We start from the raw sequence: 17,475 nt of genomic DNA on the forward strand, positions 1-17,475 counted from the left end.
GGAACAGATGTTAAGGGAATGTAGGTTAAGCTTCAGATCCAAACTAGTCTCTGCAGGACTATAATTTGCTGAGATAAACAGAAAGAAGGAAAGGCAAACCAACAGGGGCATCCCAGATTTAACATCCCTTCTGTTCTGGCTGAGATACATTTGACTCTGTCACTTGCAGATACGCTTTGCTGCCACAGTAATCAAAACCAACACAGAAATCTCTCTTAATCACTACAACATTGTCAGTCTTGTCAAAGCTATAAACATGCAGTTCACCAGAGACTGAAATTTGTAAATATTCCAGACAAATGTGCATTGTCTAATGCTGTAATCTGTCTTCTATGAAATATGTTTATAAAAGTACATGTTTATAAGAACATTTGAGGAACTCATAAATGTCACACAAAGACAAAAATGATGAAAATCTTGTATAAATGTTTCATGAAGACTAACAAAACCTTTAGTTACAAAGAGAATGCTAACAATTTTTTCATTGCCTTTGAAAATGGCCCCAAAATTAATGGATTTGTTCTTACCTGCAGTCACTACTCAGGTGAGTACTGCTTGGTAACTCCAACAGATTATGTTGGATTGGGGCCACCAGCCAGCCTTAAAAATCTCTCTCATTCACTTGAATTTGTTTTTAGGCCAATAAGTTATGATTAGCTGTTCATCATCATAATTAATGTAGTATGGATTAATTAGTTGATTTAGGCACCTGAGAGGCAATGCTTCATTTGACTGTGGCAGGATATGTGCAGCAAATCTCACCTCCAGAGACTTCTTGTATTTAATACTCATCTTGGTTTCTGTACATTTTTTCGACATCTCTTGCAAGCAAACAAATCTTACAGGAAAAAGTCATTTCAGTAGAGAGAAGAATGAGCCTCCTTCATTGCAAAAGCAACCTGAACAGAAACATGCAGAAAAGGAGGGCACCAACCTGTGCATTCTGCACCAGTTTCCAGCAAGATTTGGCAACCCCAAACACAGTTTGGTATGGGGACAGAAACTGAAGCCTCTCCTGCCAACTCATTCCAATGCTCAACTTCCCTCACAATAAAAGAATTATTTTCTCAGGTTCACAAAGAATTTTTTGTGTTTCAGTCTGTGCCCAGTGCCTCTTGTCCTGTCAGGGGGCACCTCTGAGAGGAACCTGAGCCCTTCTTCCCTACAGCCCCCATGAGATAAATATCAACATTGATAAATCCATACTGAGACTTCTCCAAGCAAAACAACCCCCGGTCTCAGCCCTGTGCTGAGATGCTCTATAGCCAAAACTATCTACAATTAATAAAATTAAAATAAATTATCAGCGTAATCAAACCTACTTTTAAATATTTGTGAAATAAGGCAGCAGGACTCCCTAAATACAAACTGCTTTCAGAGAGCAGGGTGTTCCCAAAGAGAAAGCAAACTACCCAAAAAATGCCATTATCCCAAAGAAAATATAAATCACAATGATAAATAACCAAATCTATTTCAAATAAATTCTGCTTCTAAGATTACTTTGTGATTGTTTCCCTCAGATTTAAAAGAAATATGTTTTCCTTTGGAACGCCCTCCAGAAAGGAATGAGATTTTAGGAAGAACCAGCATACATTCTCGCTCCAAACCTCACATCCAGAGAGGCCAGGAGGTTCCACAGCAGCACTGGGAAAATTTACTTCACAGGGGTAGCCTGGATCCAAACTCAGAAGTTAATGCAGATGGAGCCAGTGTTTATGAGGATTTTTTCTAATATGCAAAGTGACACTGCGTGGTACAGACCTTCCTACCCTTTGCTTACTGTATTATCCTTGCTCAAAAGAAGAAAATTCAAAGCAAAAGAGTGCATCCTTTGTGTGTCTCCAGAATTAGGTGTAAAAAGGGGTTTCTGTAGGCACTGACAGAAGGGCTTTTAGAAACAAAAGAACATGGTAGCTTGCTTAAACAATTTACCACCATAACCAAATACAAATGTTTCCATTTACCATTACTGTTGTATTTTATTTTTAAGAAATAATACAAAAGAAATGCCATTTTGAAAATACAATTGCATCTTGACAGAAATTTGTGTAGTACTGTATTCAATCTCAGGCATAAGCTACCTAGTAATTCCTTTGTAAATTCATGGCAATTATTCCTTTGCAACTTCTTTAACATTTAGAGTTTTTCCTTGACACATGCAAAATAAATGCACTTTCTAAAAATGTACTTTCTGCAAAGCATAAACAGCCATGGAATTACTTTGCAAAAAGACTGCAATTATCATTTAATCATGCTTAATTATATGGGTAATGTACCTCGAGCAAGTGTTAGAGAAACTGAGAAGCAGATACTTGGTTACAGTTACAAAAGTGGTGTGTGATCTAAGAGAATATTGTCTGTCACGTAGCCCTGCGCTGCCATCACACCCAGAGGCATCTGACTGATTTTACTAATCCTGGCTTTTCCCTCCTGACACTCCTAGCTGGGACAAGGCCTGTGGTTTACAGATTTACAAGAAAACAAAAATATGGAAGCTGTGTCATAAAAATGCAATTTGTATCTTCTGTTTCAAGAGTTCCAGGGTTGCTTATCTACTTACCGGCTTTCTTTTTTGGCTTTTTTTTTTTTTGTAAGTTTGGTTTTTTAATTATCTACTAAATGAATAAAAATCCTCTTAAAAGTGTGCCCTTGACTCCCTTAGGACCTAGCACCACCTTTTTATGATATCATCAGCACCAAGCCTGCCATATAACACACAGAAGGGTTGATGATAGATCTCTTCTCTCCTGTGAGGGTTTTACAAACCAGATCTGTGCTGCTTTTTTGGAATATCTTCTCCACAGCACTCAGCTTTCTTCCCTAGGGGAAGGGGTCTGGCAATCTGAGAATCAAGACTTGCATTTCACAGCAGTCAGGGTATGAACAGAGTTGATTTATGTCAGGCCAGAGCTCTGGGCAGGCCTGGCTGTGTTAAACAGGAGAGCAGATTCATTTTCAGAAGCTTGCTGAAAACACAGTCTGCAGTGATTTACAGAGGTCTTACCAATCCCTAGATCACTTATTTGATTTTGTAGAATAAACATTAGTACATTTTTCCTTTTATTTGCTTTTTTCTTCTCATCTGTAACATGCTAGCTAAGCCCTAGGGCTAAAACATTATCAATATTCGTAAAACATTTGCTACAGAAAAGGCAATTCCTGCAGTTGTTACCTAAGAAATCATCTGAATGTCTTGATAATACAAATGAGGAGCATCCTGTAGGTATTATGAGGTGGACAGTCTTCTGTTTTAATGTGGGCAAACAATGACTTATGTAAAGATCTTTGGCCTACTTAATACTGCCCATTTCAGATGTAAGCGGAAGAGCAAATGTGACAAAATTACTCTAGATACTTCTTTTTTTAAAAAAATCACCACGTATTACTGAAAAGATCAAAAGCTCTTAAGATGTTATTTATTCAGCTGTACACTAATATGAGCCACTTTAAGTTTGCTCTTTATGAAGCCTGAGGAGAGATGACCAGTGGCCAAGGTTTCCTTTCATTTTTTTGCACAGTCCTCTGGACTAGATTTTATCTGTCCACCCAAAGGCAGCCCTGCCTATAAAAGGGGTCAAGGATTCCCCCAGCGGGGCATTAGGCACAGCTCCAGTCCCTGTGTTTGCCAGCTACAACATTAAGTGAGAGAGAGAAAGTGAGATAAAACAGCAGGTGTCAAGGAAAAATTGCTTTCTGGGTCTAAGAATAGACAAGTTGATGGTTCCACTGAAGTAAATCAAAGTTTTTCACTAACCTCAGCACAAGTTCTGTTATTTAAATCTTGTTCAGCCCAGGACACCAGCCCCTTTGGCCTCAATATCACCAAAATAAATGGCAGAGTAATGCAAAACTAGTCACATGAGAAGATCAAGAACACATTTTTAATTAAATGCCGTTTAGTGTCCTATGGTTCAAGAAATAGGTTTTTCTTTTAATGATTTATTTAAATTCTGTTTGATACTGTGCTTCATCTGCTTTTGTTTGCTTTTTTTGATCTTAGGCTATTATTTACCTTACAAACACTCCATGCCTGTCTAGCATTCTCCAGAGCTGTGACTCACACTGCTTTATCTTCCTCAGAGACACTCATTCCTTCTTTTTTATTGATGTTCTACCTCCTCAGGGTACCTGATCTTTGTCCCTTTACTGATGCCTCATTGCATGCCTTTTTCTCCATAGTCAAACAGGTTTCTTGAAGATGGTGCTACACAAAGTCAAAGCAAAACATCTGAAGAGATGGGGACAGGCACAGGGCAAAGCTAAAAGGATGCTGGCCCTGCTGAGACTGAGAGGCCTGGCAGCCTGATTAGTGTGTCAAGGGGAAACAATGAAAAGCAAAGAAGAATCAAGTGTTAGGATTGAGTAAAATGTATAGGAAGAAGAAAGAAAACCCTGGAATAGTGAAAGCTAAAGCAGAGCCAAACATATTTAGAGTTATTACTAAATGCCTGATACTTGCATGCCAAAAAGTATTGTTTAACATTGCCAATGGACCAAATTCTGTTTATCTGAGGCTACTGAGTTATTGAATTTATAGCTACACATTGCAATCCAGCTACTTGAGTGAAGAGACACCAGTCCTTTGGCAGGAGAACGCCTCTGAACTGAAAGCAGTTATTGTTTCACACATTGGGCACCACCACATCCCAGCCTGCTGCCACCTCTCTTCTGCATGACTTTGTTAAGCCTGAGCTTTAATTGCCAGTAATTCTCTCGTGGGAGTGGGGCAGGCAGGCAAGGCTGATGGCACTGTGATGCACTGAGAGCCACCAGGGGGGTGGCAGCAGCCTGCACTTGTCCCCTGGCCAGAGGGACTCTGTGAGGTGGCCTCTGAGGGAGGCAGCCCCACGGCAAAACTTCACATTTCCACTGGCTCTTCTACTCTAGAGAGACAAACTCTGTCTGTAACAAATCATTATGGAACCAGAATCAGACCAAATTTATTATTGAAAAGAAATGATACTCAGGAGAAACTGTTTTCTCTGTAACTTTTTTGGGGAAGTGGTTGTATTTGGTTTTGTGTTTGGTTTTGTTTGGAGTTTTTTGAGGTTTTTTGGGTTTTTTAACCACTAAATATCCAGATTTTATGAACACTGAGAGAAATATTTCGTAAATATTATCTGCTGTCTGCTTGTCCCATGCAAACAGCTATCACCACAAAAATAATAAATTTAAACATATTTTGTCATTTTTTTAAAAGGTATGAAAACATTTGCCTACATCCTCTGTTTAACTAATCTTGGCAATTCTCCTTAAAAAATAGCATTTTGGTTGTCTATAAATGTACTATGTATCATATGAAAAGCCATTTTTTTCTTTTTTTTTTTAACTGACATGCATTAATAAATAGCCTGGACTAAATACAAGTGACTGTGTAACACTATGTACTCAGAAACTGAACATATTCTTTTCACAAACTTAAGAATATAAAGGACTTTGAAATGGCAGGTCAGTTTGCAGATCTCATCAGCAGCTCTGAATTTTAACTTCTGTTTTATAACAGCTGCTGTACATTGTGGCTGATGCCTCTTTCACAAAAATAACCTATCATTTTCACTTAATGTAGTATAATTAGGGATCAAAATCAGACCTATCACAGTTCCCTGAGATGATAACTGACATTAACCCTGCATAAATTAGTTCAGTGTCATTTCATGTCACCCATTGCAAGGTATATACAGAGACTTGAACTGGCAGATTGTTGAAAACAGACCTTTTTTCCCTGAATCAATTTTTACTTACAAATGTAAATGTAAATGTAAACAAATGTTATATTGACACAGTCCCGGAAAAAAAAAAATCCTGTAATTGGTAAATAGGCATGCTTGAAAAAAGTCATGGGGTATTATATTTCTCACACAGGGGACTAGAAGTGGATTAAGGATTATGTTATTAGTGTTTTACTGATACTGGGAAACAAGTTGACATAATTAATTGCATTTGAATATTTGAATATTGAATATTGACCAACTTTTTTATTTTTCCACAACTGACTGAAAATCTGGCAAACAAAACCCTAAATGACTTTTTAAAGCCTAGATAATGCATGAATACATTTGACTGTCCTCATCTGGAATGAAGGCAAGACAACAGAAATTGCATTTCTGACATTAACACCTTGAGCTTCAGATAGCCAGTCCAATGCTGGCCACACCAGGAGTCCCCTGGATCTCCCCTCTAAAACCTGTGGGCAGGTTGGAAACTGGACTGAGATCTAAGTGTGTCAGAAGAGCAGCTGTGAGATGAACAGACAGCACTCCACCAGCTCTAGAGACATGCGAAAGTTAAAAATTGCCAGCTCAGGCTCATTCTGCAATACTTTATGTTACACACAGTATGAATTCAGTGTTACATCTCCTTTCCAGCCTCTCCACCTGACCTCTGTCCATGGTTTCAGCCCATTTGAGTCCTGATCACCTGTTCTGGAAAATGCTCCTGAAATTAGGGGATTTCTAAAAGGACACACTGATTTTGTTGGAATAAATGATCTTAGGATGGTTAGAAGGCCTTAAGACAAAGAATGAGATTCATCTGACCCCAATGACAGCTCTAGAAGCTGTGTGCTCTGGCTCCCTGTCAGACCAGATTTGGTTTTGGTTGGATTTGAAAATGTACAGGCTTTGGAAACAATGGCTGAATGAAGAGTCCCAGAATACGGAGGTGATCACATCAAGTTTCTGTATGGATGTAAGAAATCCCAAACCAAGATTCCCAGAAATTTCCAGATCTTCAGCAGAATCTAAGTCACTGTGATCCCTGAATTATAGCCAGGTTCTGAGAGTTTTCAAGGTAAACAGCTGTAAAGCCAGGGTTTGTTAGAGATCCCTCCTGTCCTTAGCTGGGAGGCATCATGCCCAGCAGGACTGAGTCCATCAGCTGCAGAAGTCAGGATTCTCAGTTGTGAGACAGAAAACAACCTGGCAAGCTTTTTAATCTTCATTTAACTTTAGTTTTGGAAGTTCACCAGAAAAAAAGCACTTAGAGGAGGAGGAAAAAGGGGAAAAAAGATCAATCAATTCTGACACTTCTCTGCAACAATTTACACAGGTGACACCTGCAGATCAACCTATTTCCACGGGCAAGGTCACAGCTTCCAGACATGAGGCAGAGGAGAAACAAGGACCCCAGGCAGCAAGTCAGAGCTCTTAAATCATGCCACTAACATCTCTCTAAGTCTTTTCACTTTCTGTTCCCACCCTCCCCACCTCTGCCAAGGTTTTGAAAGACACTTCTTCAGGGATTACCAATATGTTGAGATCCCATTCAAATGGACATTGCAGGTTTTCAGAGAGATATTAAACATTCTCATAATGCTAATAATAACAAATAACAAGCCAACAATGATGGTTTTTTGACCCTTGATGGAATAGAAGTCAAAACCTGTTAGGGCACAATATACATTTATTAGTAAATGAAACTGGATGGCTTTAAAAGGGAAGCATCAATAAAACTGAGGGAAAAATGTCATGGGATAAGCCTCATGACAGTGCCATGGTAACACTTCTTGCTGCTCTGCAGCTGAGTGTTAGGATTAATTTGCAAGGGAAATAGCTTTCATATCCAGACCATTCAATCAAATATTAAGTTATATGGTCATTATAGGCAACAGGGGAGTATAAATAATGGGAAATGCTTATTGTGCCTCTTCTGGTATCCTTAGTTATTAAGCTACTGCTTCAGCAGCAGCAGTAAGCAATATGTATGTTTTGATTCCTGGGTAACTTGTTGGAAATTAGGTTTCACAGTAGTGTTTGTGTATTATTCTGATCAAATGCTGCATTATCTTCTACGCTTCTTGGTGGTATTTATGTGTTAAGCTTCCTTTTATTAAGTTTCTTGCTGAAGTATGATGTATTAAGTAAAGGCTCCCCATAGTAAATTATGTCAGTTTCTTGGTATTATCACTGCATTACCCTGCTCTGAGTGATCTTATGTGCCTCATTAGCATAACATGAATTACAATAGGGAGTTTAATCTCCAGTCCTACACTTCTTTATGCACATCTTTTCCTCCCCATAACTTTTCATTACCAGAGGCTGGGAGTTTAGGCTGATAACCAAACAGGAATGGGGAAAAATTCGTGTTCCAGGATGAATGAATGCAGCAGCCTAAGGGAACAGGGAGCAGCATGTGAGTGCTCTCTCAGTGATGGCAGCAAACAGGGGAATGGAATGAAATTTCAAGGCATACGTGAATCATACATACTGCCCCTGCATACCTAATGATAGGAGAAATGAGCCAACATTTTGCCACAGTGCCCTAAAAGAAAGGAGTGCAAAAACCCAGATTCTCCCTATGGGTTTTGTGCACCTCAGTAAGTCCCTGGAGTCAGGAACATCCTTCTTCTGTGCCTCATGTGAGGGAAACAGGCATTTAGAGGAAGCCATCTAGATCCCATGCACAAACCATAGAATAGAGCCTTTCTCCCTGTGTTGCCTTCTACTGACACTTTTTAAGGATATTTTTTCCTATTCATTTCTTGATATGGTTATATGATCAAATTAATTGAGACCCTGGGCACCTATGCACAAAGGTTTTCAAAAACCCAAAATTCCAATGTTCTTTTCCTAGGGACAGAGAAAAGTACATTAAAAGAGATTTTGTATAAAAAATATTCAGTTATATATTTCTCTGCTTCAAGGGAAAGTTTATTTTATGTTTCAAAGTAAGTCTCAAATGAATGGCTCAACCCAAATTTGGAGGACTGAGCAGATAGGTTAAATAAATAATGACTTAATTAGGGACAGCTTTCATCTCCAACTCTAAGCCCTAAGATCTGATAGACTTTTACACCCACACTTCATGAAAAGCAGCTCTAGAAAGTGCTTTGAGAGATCACACATCTACCTGAACAAGAGGAGACAGGCTCCCGTGTGCAACAAAAAAAAAAAAAGCAAAAGCAAAAACAAGGCTGTTTTTATTCTAAACATGAATATATTCTAAACATGAATATATGAATGTGTTTAATATTAGTTACTTCATATAGCCATGTTTTGAAAATAAATTATACTGAATTTATGCTATTTTATTAGAGACTTCATTGATTAGAACTGAAGATTTCTCCATGGCTGAGACTAAAGCACAGAGCACAGGAGAACATTGAGAGTTCACCTTCCAGCTCTGTAAGCATTTGTGTTTCTCAAATGCAACCTATTTCAGAAATGCTTGGTATTTCCACACTGAATATTAAATACAAGGATATTACTATTTTGTTTCTAATCTTGTGGAGGGTTAGTCTAAATAAGTGAAAAAATTCTGAGTGTTTGATTTAAGGTATGATTTCCTAGAAATTCATATATCAATCTTTAAATCAGAGTCTTCTGCATAAAGTGACTACAACTGGTATTTTACCAGAAAAGTGCAACTTGTGGTACTTTTTTATCATGTTATTGTGATTGCTGTAGTCACAGCATTTGACTGTGGGTCTCTTTAGGGTGATAATGTTTCTGGCTGTAAATGTTTTTATTTATGTAAACACTAGGACTGGAAAGGGAGCTGAGCCAGCACAGAATCTTCTCTTACAGCCCCTGTGGGCACCAGCCTCTGCCTGCTGGTTGTCAGGCAACCTCTGAAAAAACTCCATGGATTTATGTATTTAAATGCTAGGCTTTATGGAGGAGCATATTCCAGAGAGTTTCAGATTCAACAGAATAAAATTTAAACAGGGACCTGTCCTCTCTTGCCCTTTATAACCGAAACAGGTTATTATTTGCGTTATACCACAAACCTGAAAGGTGTAACCTGCTTCTACTGCAGATTTATTCATGTTTATCTATAGGTGTTTGCAGTTACCCACAATTATATCTCAGCAAGGCCTCATATTCCACTTTGAAATTTACAGCTTTCTTGTCTTTTTAAAACAATTTCAAACATTGTTTTGGAAAATTGAAGTTTGCACTTCTTAGCAGTCTACAGTGGTTCTGTTATTGTTTTATTAACATGTAGTGTCTCATCCATCTTCCAATCACATGGCAAAAAATCAGCATTCTGGATGCAGCCCTGTCACAACCAGAAGGATCTGTTCCAGATCTACTTTTGTCTTGTGTTTGCACCATCAGTGCCAGCCATTCATGTTTGGATTGGTATCACACCAAATTCAGGCTTCTGTCAGGAGCACACGAAATACCACCACAATTTAAATGCATTTTGTTAGAATAACAACCATTTTCAACAGAGCTGAGTTTAATTCAACACCTCAGAATCCATGGGTTAATTCTTATTTGTGTAAAAAAAAACCCTGATATTAAATCATTTGCTTATCAGCTGTACATTACAGGAAGTCAGAAGGGAGAAAAATCACTGGAAAGGAGAAGAAGAAAGTTTTCAGGGAAGTGGCAGAAACATTTATCAAGTCAGTGACACACAAACCCTTGTTGGATGACTTTGCAGCAGCAGTTGGACACTGTGCTAAGCAGACATTGCCTGGAATTCATCCACTGTGGGAACTTGCAAAGCATGACTGAAAAAGATCACTTGGAATGTCTGAATGGATTTGGAAAAATCTAAGTAGTATATCAGCTCAGTCTGAAGCAGAAATACAGAAGCAAAAACCCATGAAAATATCATAGGAGATGGAAGGGAAGAGAAGCAGAAATGTGTGTGCAATTTCACTGATTGCTTCCCCTGGGAATAAAGAGGTTCAGGTAAGAGTCTACATGAGCAAAGGCAGATAAGCTGTCAGGACAGTGGGAGGCAGATACTGATGCAGGAAAGAGCAAAATCTATCATCATTCAGGAGCACTCAGCACCTCTTCATTTCTACATGTTAATACTTCTGCCACTGGCTTTTGTCCCTGTGAATTATTATTCATGACCCAAGACATCTCTCATATTTCATTTAAAACAAAAAAGATGGCATCTTCATATATACAAGTACTTTTGTGCAGGACTTGTCTTAGTCCTGGATAAAGTCTTTGATGCATCTGCTGGCTTTCTTTCATTAATATTAGCAATTAAAGTCAAGAAAAATACATCTTTTTGCCACTTATACTTAGCATTACACTGTACATCCTGAAATATTAAAAAAACTGCTCTTCTCTTAGGAATTGATTCAAAATTATATTATTGAGCTGCCTTATTCCCAAAAAACTTTCCACTCTTCTTTTTTAAACAGCTGTAGCAGTGCTACTAAGATGTCTAGAGCCAGAAAAAAGTCATAAACAAAAACATTTATGCTACAAACAATTCATGAGCAACGCTAATGCACTGCTACAAGAAAATCTACAGCAGTGTCACTCCAGGGACCAGTAGATCTCCAGTGGAACCACAGAGGTAGAGAGGTTACAAACAAGCCACGGGAAAGAAACTGGAACACCTGGAACTTCGTGTCAGTCAGCCATAACTTAAGTCAGGTTTAAATAAAGGACCACAGTTAAGGCTTGACAGCTCTTGTGCAGCATCCAGGAGAGAGACGTGTTTATCTCCTGTTTGCTCCTCAGCTCAGACATGCAGTTAGGTCCATTCCAACTTGGATCAGCCCCAGCTGGGTTTTGCCATGTATCTGAAACAATACAAATCCCTGCTGTGGTGTCACCCATGTCTTATTCTTGCTCTGAGCAGCCATAACCAAAAGAAATCAACCCAATCTACAGTTTTTGTTGACAGCAGGTTAAAAGAAGATGCAAATGCTTCACTTCTGGTCTTAAAAAGTTACTCTACTGTCTGAGAAAATGCTAAATAGAATGATAAACCCATCATTAAAGGAAAGAGAAAGTTATAGGCTAATAAATTTAATTCTTTTTCATTTAAATGGAAAAATTGGCAGATTGAAAAATGCTTCTGCCAATTCAGGTCAACAGAACATTTGCTTTACAAATTTTCCTTTTGATAGCAAACATAAACGAGATGAGAGACTATAAATGGAGAAGATCAAATGTCATTAAGTTGTGCACTCAACACAACAGCATCAGGAAAAGCAGCATGTATAGGTGCCATCACTCCAACACATAAATCACTCAAATTAAACAATGATGTGATAACAGTTTCCCCCTTTTGGCACCTGCTCATTGTATGTACATTTATCTCCAAGCATGAACTGGTCTGCACCATTAGATCCCTCATTTATGTAACCAAAGTGCCCAAGTTTGGTAAAACCAAACCCATTACATTAAAGAAAAAGAATCTTAAAGATCAAAGCAGTGTTTGGGGCAGGGATGTGGAGGACATTAGGACACATAACAAGGGTGATTATCTTCAGCCTTCATTAAATGTGCTGAATAGCCTCCAAATATTAATTGGCATATTGTGATAAATGCTTCCATTGTTTGTTACTGCAGCAATTATTTGAAATGTCAGCTCCTCCTGTGCTACTGCAAGCAGGCTGAAATAATAAAGGAACAGGTCTTAAAAATGTAAATTTTCTTGAAAATTGTTACAGGCAAGAGCATTCATTCATTGCCAGAATGCTTTGACTGCATTTTATTATTGTTATTACATTTTGCTGCTATTACACCTGAAATCCCATGTGCTACTGATGACAGTATCTGACAAGTTTATTGCTTATTTTAATCTTAATAAGACAGATATCAAGTTTATGTATATTAAAAAATTCTTCTGTATTTATTAACTTCTCCATTTGGTCAAGCTCAGTCAGTGCCTCATGTTTTATCTAAAAATACAATAAATAGAATATATAAAATGGTTTATTTTTGTCAAAGCTACATCAGAGCAGTAAAGTCTCTTGGTAATTCTGCAGGTCAAAAAACAGTACATTAGGCTTTCTTAGGAATTTTTTGTTCACGTTATAGCCCTGAGCAAGTTGTTTAATGTCTCTGTCCATCTCTGCACTCATCTTGTATAGGGGCATGATAATAACTTTACACTGAGTGATTCCAGCACTCTAAGAGGGCACAGATGGAAGTCATCATTCAATGCAAATCCTTGTTTTTGTTTTTCCATAAAATCTACAAAACAAAGTGTGTTATGATATTAGGAATGCTCTAGAGAACTGAAATTGCCAGTCAAACCAACTCTGAAAGCTGAGCTCCTTCATCCAGTCCACAGCCCCACCCCAGTCCTATTTTTTGGGAAGTTCCCTGATCATTTTAACCCAGTGTGCAAAATAGTTAACTCCAGCACAGTGGCCAGAGGGTATTTTTTAATAAAGGGCAAGACACCTGCAGGTTCTCAAAGGGCAGATCAGCCACTTGTGATCTGAGCCAGTGTTTTAGGAGGTGTTGATGGATTTGGATGGACCGTGCAACATGAATTACTAAAAGGTGTTAATTTATAGTGCGCAAACTGCTCAGGTACCACAGCCATCCAACTGCTAATTCTGTTCCAACACAAATACTAATCAAGACATCTCAAGTGGAACTTGATGTAAAAAACAAAATGGTCTCATGTGTCTTTTCAACTATGAAGTCAGTATTAACAACCACTTCTGTGATTATATCATTGATTGAATCTTAAAGCCTTTTATTTACAGTCTTCTCTCACATGTGAGGCCTTTGCAAATACAGTGAACAAAGCAACCAAAACTGGATTCCCAGTGTTGTTGTCCTAAATATCCTTGGTGGTTCAGTATGGCCCACAATAAAAACAAAAGAAACCAGCTGTGAGCCTGCTCTGGCATATTGATTCAGAGCAAGCTCATCTCCAGCAACTGCAGAGCCAAAACAGGAACCCAATTTTAAATATAATTACCCCAACTTAACAACTCATTATTTTTGTCTTAAATCAGTGAAACTCCATGTACTACCACAAACTCAGGATATTTAAATTTCTCTTTTTACATAAAAAGCACAGAATAATCTCAAAGTACACATTTGAGCAATATGTAAAATTAAAGCAACCTCTAAAAATGCACACAACCTGTCTCATCCTGCCTTACTAATGAGAAACAGGACAGGAGGCACAGACCTCTCAAACTGACATGAAATTTGCACAAACTCTAAACAGCAGGGCCAAGTTAAAAAAATTAATTATAAAATTCTTCCTGTTGCACCCATCTTTGTCTTATACCACAGATTAGTATGTTCAGAGACACTGGAGCATAATAAAGGTAAACTCTTAATACTCCACTGCATTAAGAATTCCTGCTAGAAATGTATAGGAGCCAATTCTGAATTAACATCAATAATTCAGTGAAGCAGATGTGCCATTCTTCAGAGGCCACTGCACCAATCTTATCTTGCAGTGATATTTACAGACACCAGCTCACTTCAGGCAGTGCAATCTCCTCTCTGCCAGCTGTGACAGCAGCAAGGCCTCGAGTTTATGGTTCCATGGGATGCAAGAAGGAATTTGAGATTTGTGCAGTTTCCATGTGAATGGAAAGTGTGGGTTAAGTCAGTCCAATAAAATGAGAATCATCCTTTCTGAGCATAAAAAATTTAGAAACCCTGCCTTTTAAACCTCCATTTTATTAACCTTTATCAGCTGCTGTGAAACCAGCACATGACGAGATTTTTGAACTTTGCTGTCAGTAGCTAAAGGGTAATGTTGTAGTGATTGCTGTTTTGCAAAATTATAATTCTCATATCCCAAAGGTCTCCTAATGGATTTATTCTCCAACGATTACCGAGTGGCACTGGAGGCAATGAGCATGATTTGGTGGCTGCATCTCAGGGCAGTGTGGAGAGTCTGGCTGTAATTCCTGACTTCCAGCCCTGCCTCCAGCCCCTAAACCAGGGCAGCACAGCGCTGCAGGTGAGAGGGTTCCATTCTGAGCTGTGCCCCAGAGCAGGGCTGGGACTGTATTGTGGCAAAGGTCCCCTGAATGGGGAATAATTAGCATTGACTCCATGATTGCAGAAGATCTATTGCTTTATTATCTTCACTATACTATGCTATTAAGAAAAGCCCATCACCCTTGCCAGACAGTCTGATACAGCTTTGACCTAATTGGTCAATCAATCAAAACACCATCACCAGAGTCCAATTAGGAAACCACCCTTTGGTAAACAATCTCCATAACACATTTCACATGTGCACAACAACAGGTGGAGCAAATGGAGATAAGGATTGTTTCTCATTCTCTTCTCTGAACTTTCTCACAGCTTTTCACAGCTTCCCAGGAAAATCCTGGGAGAGAACTATGTCTCTCTCTGCTCAGAGGATATGTGATTAGCACAGGACTGTGCTTCCTGGCCAAGGGAACAGCCCAGCAAAGAACTGAGTCCAAACAAAGCCCCTGTGAAATAATTAAATTTGCAGTTACACAGAGAGAGCTGGGCTGAGCCAGACAAGGACAGACCTGAAGCTTAACCTTTCCATGTTCTTGCAAAGCTTTGTAAAATCTCTCCTTTTGGGTATAATGTACCCCAGTAATCCCAGAGGAACAATACTTCATCAGAGTGTCCTTTCAGAGGGATGAGTTAAGAAACTTCAAACGTTTCCCCACTGCAGGATGCCAGTGAGGACAGACAAAATCTCTACCCCACAGACAGAATTATTAGGGCAAAATGCACTAACCATAACCTGTATGTCCTTTCAGAGTGATGAGTTAAGAAACCTCAAAAGTTTCAGCAGGTGTAGACTGCAGGATGCCAGTGGGGACAGACAAAATCCCTGCTCCATGGACAGAATTACTGGGGCAAAATGCACTAACCATAACCTGTAACTCCAAGGGGTTTGCCTGAATTTAGGCATTCCTCTAAAGACTTGAGATATGAGAAGCTCCAAGGAAGGCATCCAAAAGAGAAAGCTATCCCAACCAGCTCTTCCCAGGATTCCTCAAAACAAGACTCTCTCACGAGATCCAAGGCTCACTGAGGGAGCTGGGCTGATGTCTGGCAGATAAATAAAGGCAAGAAGCAGAAAGGTCAGACGAAGTCAGGCTCACTGGTTGTTAATAAAAGATTAAAAAGGGAGAAACTGCCTGAACAGCTCCTTATGGCTGAGACCAGGCAACTAAATGCTATCACAGAGCAAAGAGACCCCAGATGCAGGGTCAGAGATCCTTAAATAAACCTTGACCTTCAGCAAGAACAAAGACCTGAGAGACAGCAGCTGAAAGAGAATTTTCACTGGCAGCTGACCACTGAGAGTTCCCTCCTGCTGCACTGAGCTGTTTGAGAGAGACAGGTGGAACAAAACTCATTTCACAGAGCAGATTGGAAGTTTTCTAGCAGGCAAAAAACCCAGGACATTTCTTTTCATTTTTTCCCCTAGGTAAAGTTTTCAATATACTCTTCTTCCTCAGAGAAATTCTGTCTGTGGTTTTCTGATGGGAGCAGCTCAGGAAAGGTGGGCTCACCCATCTGCATCATCTGCTGGTACCTGCAAGGACTTAAAATCAATTACCTTCCACAAAGCAATAACTGCTAACAAAATACTCCAAAGTAGAAAGTAAGCAACCAACTGGGTAAGTGTTAGAGCAGGAAGCAGACTGTGGCAGAGCACAAACTCTCAACAAAAGGATTAGAACAGCCAGAATATAGTCCTGAATATTTTCAGTGTCCCCTCTAGTGAGCCTCAGCTCTGCAGAGCAGAGAGAGATGGTGCCACATCCCAGGCTAAGTGTGACACTAAGAAGCAATAGCAATAATAGAACAAGCAGGAGAAGTGACAGCCTTTGCCATCTTCCAGCACAGCAATCCATAGAGAGAAGTCATTCATTAATGTGGATTCCAGAAAATATTTAATCAGTATCACAGGCACAGCACTAAAGGATGCTTTTTCCTGGATGTTTTCCAAAGTGGAGACTGTTTCCTCGCACTGTATATGTATATATGGCAAATAGGTAAAACAGGCATTCTCTCTAAGAGGTGCTGAGAGTGGATGAGCTGCAACTCAGCCCATTACACCCATTTACAAATTCCAGATGTGTGGATCTCCTATTTTTCCACCAACAAACCAGATTTCATAGTCAGACCTACATGTAGAAACTTATATTGTCTATAGTCTACGTGATAGGGGAACACTGGAAGGAGATTATGATTATACAATGGCATCTACTGTAAAACATCAAATACAGGTCAAAATACAGGTCAAATACATCAAATACAGATCAAATCAAATACAGGTCCACTCCATCTTGGAGCACACTAGAGAGGAAAGTGGGGTCTAAGAAACCTTGGACTTTGTTCCTTGGTTGATCATTTAAACAAAAGTTTCAGGCCTAATAATTTTCTTCTTCTGGTTACTATAACTTAGCTTTCTACCAAAGGACGATATCAAATATCAGAAGTTTGTACTTTTGTTAAAATTTTTAAAAGGAAGTCAGCAAAAATCTTTGAGAGCCATTTTAGAGGCAGTTATTTTACAGACAGGGTGTGAGAGGGCTGTGTTAGAGTTAATACTGCAGTTAAATTACAGTGAACTGAAGCTTGCATCAATATTCTGGAGCTCAATATTATCTTTCCAGTCAGTAAAAATGGACACAGATGACTTCATCAGAGTTATAAAAATTTGTATCATCCAGGCTCTCGAATGTTAACTCCTTTGGTTCTTTCAAAGAGCAGATTCCTGTTGGTTCTTGGGCCATTCCTACAGTCTCTCCAATGCCTTATTTTCCTTATTGACAGAAGAGAT

The sequence above is a fragment of the Geospiza fortis genome, unplaced genomic scaffold, assembly GCF_000277835.1.
Source record: "Geospiza fortis unplaced genomic scaffold, GeoFor_1.0 scaffold157, whole genome shotgun sequence".
Classification (NCBI taxonomy): Eukaryota; Metazoa; Chordata; class Aves; order Passeriformes; family Thraupidae; genus Geospiza; species Geospiza fortis.